The sequence below is a fragment of the Budorcas taxicolor genome, chromosome 6, assembly GCF_023091745.1.
Source record: "Budorcas taxicolor isolate Tak-1 chromosome 6, Takin1.1, whole genome shotgun sequence".
Classification (NCBI taxonomy): domain Eukaryota; kingdom Metazoa; phylum Chordata; class Mammalia; order Artiodactyla; family Bovidae; genus Budorcas; species Budorcas taxicolor.
In genome coordinates, this window is record NC_068915.1 from 22,398,110 (window position 1) to 22,402,078 (window position 3,969).

Consider the following 3,969-nt stretch of genomic DNA (forward strand, 5'->3'; position numbering starts at 1 on the left):
TATTAGGATTTATTTACATGCAGTAATTTCCTGGCTACAACCCTGATAGTAGTCAATATAAAAAATACAGTAGCACCATTATAATACAGAGGTTTAATTTCAGATAGGAAAGTATGTTTGTAGGGCATGGAAAGACATGAGTGGATTTCTTCATCTTCTAAGCAAAATCCCATTATAAAAAATTCTATAAAACAAACTATATTCTAGCCTCAACCGATAGCCCACTTATTTTAAAGGTAGTGTTGGATATAAGCAGTATCACAGCAAAGGGAGAATTTAGAAAATTCCTTTTATAACACAACATTGTAAATCAGCTATATACCAGTGAAAGCATTTTGAGGCAGTGAATGTGTATTTGTTACACTAGTGGGCAAATTAAAGTTGGCTAACAGTCGAAGGGTAAAAAAATAAACACCTTAGTAGCTGAGAGTGAGAGCTTTTCAACTATATTTTAAGTTAAAAAAAAAAAAGAGCTTGGAGATCAGACTGCCTAGGTTTAAATCCTGGCTTTATTACTTAGTAACTGTAAGACCTTGAATGTTTCATCTGTGCAATGGGGATTTGATGAGATAAAGAATTCAAGGACCCAGCACATAGTACTTCAAATAATTGTTAAGTATTATTAAGAATTTTAAATATATATTACTTTTAATATCTTTCATCTTTGGTTATTATTTTCATTTTGCAATTCGTCCACCATGACTTATGTGTAAAGGCGTGTAATAATTAAGAGTGATACAGTAAAACCTAAATTATCTGGAATGCTTGTGAAACCCAAAGAATACATCTGTAGGCATCAAAAAATAAAACAAATGGAATAAATTTATTTCCTACCCTATAACATGCTTCCATGTCTTCTAAACAGGAGTATACCAGTGGTAAACTTTTTCTTAATAAATCACTATTATTATGAATATCAATTATATTTCTATATTAAAACTTCACAATCTCTTAAAAGCTTACCAACAGGAATATGCCTGTTTGATTCCACCCAAGGATTTGTTAACATTAAGTCAATGAATAGAATTCAGGGAGTGTGTGAAATTGAATTAAAAAAATTACATCTTTATATTCACTAAATCTCTCAAGGGAAAATTAGCATTTCCTTCAATTATGAATGAAAGCAGCAAACAGCTGTACCTACATATGTATCTCCAACAGGAATCACAGATGCTTTGTATCACATTACAACTGTTGCAAACTCTGGAAATTTTATGTTTATTATCTCAAAAATTTGATCTTTATTAGAGCCGTCACTAGATCTTACTGTGTTAATAATAAAGGACATATATTCCCATATCAAAAGTTTGTTTTTCTTGGGACTTCCCTGAAGGTCCAGGCTCTGCTCCCAATACAGGGGCCCCAGTTTGATCCCTAATCAGGTAGCTGGATCCCACATACTGTATTTAGGAGTTTGTGTGATCCAAGTAAAAATTCTGCATGCCACAATTAAGACCTGGCACACACAAATAAATAAAAGTTTGTTTTACTTTAATATTTTGAGATTTTGTTTCAAATTGTTTTATTTTGTAATGCTATGAATTCTGTTTTATACATTTAAAAGCATAAATGTAAGAGTCCATGGTTTCACCAGACCACTAAAGTAGTTTGTGGCTCAGAAAAGATAAGAAAGCTGACCACAAATTCGTCCCAGTCTGCTGTGCTCTGTTAATTTAGAACATTAACATGGTCCATTATATTTTCATACCCAAGTTTGTTTAGATTAGGGTAGTACAAATTAGCTTCTCTCGGACTTTTCTTCATGGACCTCTCGGATATCATGCGTTCCCACTGAGTAGGTAGGAATATTTCCTGCCTTGTACCTTGGCTTCTGAAAGAGCAAAACAAATAAGAGGGAGAAATAAGTTAAATAAAAGTAGCTTCAGATACACTGAAAGTAGAAATATAAAACATTCTACTCTTCCACTTTCTAAATTAAGAGACAATAAATACTCCATTCAATAATTTACTCTGGCATTAACTGCATGGGTTCAAATTCTACTTCTATTTATCAGCTCTGTGACCTTGGGACAGTAACTTAATCTCCCTGTGCATCAGTCTATTTGTAAAAGGAGGTTAATAAGCACTGTACCTGGTACATTATAAATGTTCCATAAGTATACTTATTGTTATAGATTTGTTTCACCCTATGGCCAGTTAATGTTTGAGCAATTAATAACATTTATACAGCACTGTACTCTACAGTGCCCTTTCACATGCATTATGACATCTGAAGCACATAATAACCCTGTGAGAAAGGACAGCTATTATTACACCTACTTTAGTGCTGAAGGAACTGAGACAAGTAACCTCACCAATATCACACAAATAGGAAGCAAAGGAACAAGAACTCAAACCTGGATTTCTTCTCTCACTCCAATGGCCAAATCCTCTGTATCTACCACATTAGACTGGTTACAAGAGAGAACAAAAGAAAGCTTTATTCAGGGAAGAGGGAGGGGGCAGAGGTGTCAGCAGGCCATGAGGTAAGCACTTCGGTGCTCTGGAACTCACAGGGTGGTCCTCTGAGTAATCTGTATCACCTAGGACAGTGTTAGAATTACAGAATCTCAGGCTCCACCCTGGCCTACTGAATCAAAATCAGCATTTTTGAACAATTCCCTAGTGATTGAAGATACTAGTTTGAAAAGCAGTTTCACTAATTGCTCTAGTGATGCTATTATGATCACTTGAATAATATACATTTGAAGGAATAATGCTAAAGCTGAAACTCCAGTACTTTGGCCACCTCATGCGAAGAGGTGACTCATTGGAAAAGACTGATGCTGGGAGGGATTGGGGGCAGGAGGAGAAGGGGACGACCGAGGATGAGATGGCTGGATGGCATCACCGACTCGATGGATGTGAGTCTGAGTGAACTCCCGGAGTTGGTGATGGACAGGGAGGCCTGGCGTGCTGCGATTCATGGGGTCGCAAAGAGTCGGACACCACTGAGCGACTGAACTGAACTGAAAAAGTTTTTATTAATACTCTAGCTTACTGCTTTCCTTTTTTAAAACTTAAAAATTGAAAACAAATTTTTATATCCATTTAATTCTTAAAGACCTTCATACTCTAAGTGAGACCATTAAGGAGCGTTAGAAAACTTTAAGCAGGTCCGTGTTTATCTTTCAATTCCTTTTAAAAATTAGAGTCTTGTTACCCTTTGCCTGAGATATGATATACTGGAAAGCAAAACCACCCGTCCTTTGTTTTCACCGGCAGAATAAAACCTTACATTTCTCCCCCTGGATATTTCAGATACTTTCAATAAGTATTCAGTTTCTCGGACTCCAAACTCTGATTTCTTGAATGAGTTTTGTAACTTTCTGGCTCTAGGGATTGGAACAGAGCAACAAGAAGAAAAAGGTATTAGGCCTACTTCCATGCATAAACCTTGGCGATGGTGACCATTGATTACAAAGGCAAGTAAACAGTCTGCCCCAATCCCTATTCTCCATCCTAATAATTCACAATTGAGCTTAATTTCTAGGCTGCTCTAATTCGGGGACTGGTCAATCGGCACTCTCTTCTCAGCGTTGATCCTCTAGGCCCTGGGTCAGAACAGCACTAACTTTCCGCACGTGGGAGCGCTGATCAGTGACCTGCCAGTTTCTATTTAAAATAACTGTTCCCATTTTGAGGGGCGACTCCTCCCAGAGGTTAATCAGTCCTGGCCGGCAGGGGAGCCAATGTCGCTCACCTGCTCCACAGGAAACTTCAAACGCAGACTCAATCTAGTCTAAAGGTACCCAGTAATTAACGCATAGTTCCTCCCACCGCACATTCCTGATTGGGCGCGTGAGAGAGGGATGTGTCGGCTCGCGCTCTTACCAGTCCGGGGAATTCCATTTCCTCTCCCTCCCACCAGCATAAGCATTCAGGGGCGGTGCTTCCCGGTCGACGGCCCGCCCCAGCTCGAGCCTGTGGCCCATCGGCATCTCGCGAGAATTTGTGGATTTGGGGGCG

General features: G+C 38.4%; 1 long non-coding RNA gene across 1 annotated transcript; it reads right to left on the reverse strand.

The window, feature by feature from the left end:
• Positions 1-1,552: 1,552 nt before the first annotated feature.
• On the reverse strand, positions 1,553-3,931 carry LOC128049976 (uncharacterized). Its single transcript, XR_008199606.1, has 3 exons — positions 3,835-3,931; positions 2,358-2,411; positions 1,553-1,831 (listed from the first exon to the last, which is right to left on the reverse strand). It is a non-coding gene; the product is annotated as an uncharacterized LOC128049976 (long non-coding RNA).
• Positions 3,932-3,969: the final 38 nt, after the last annotated feature.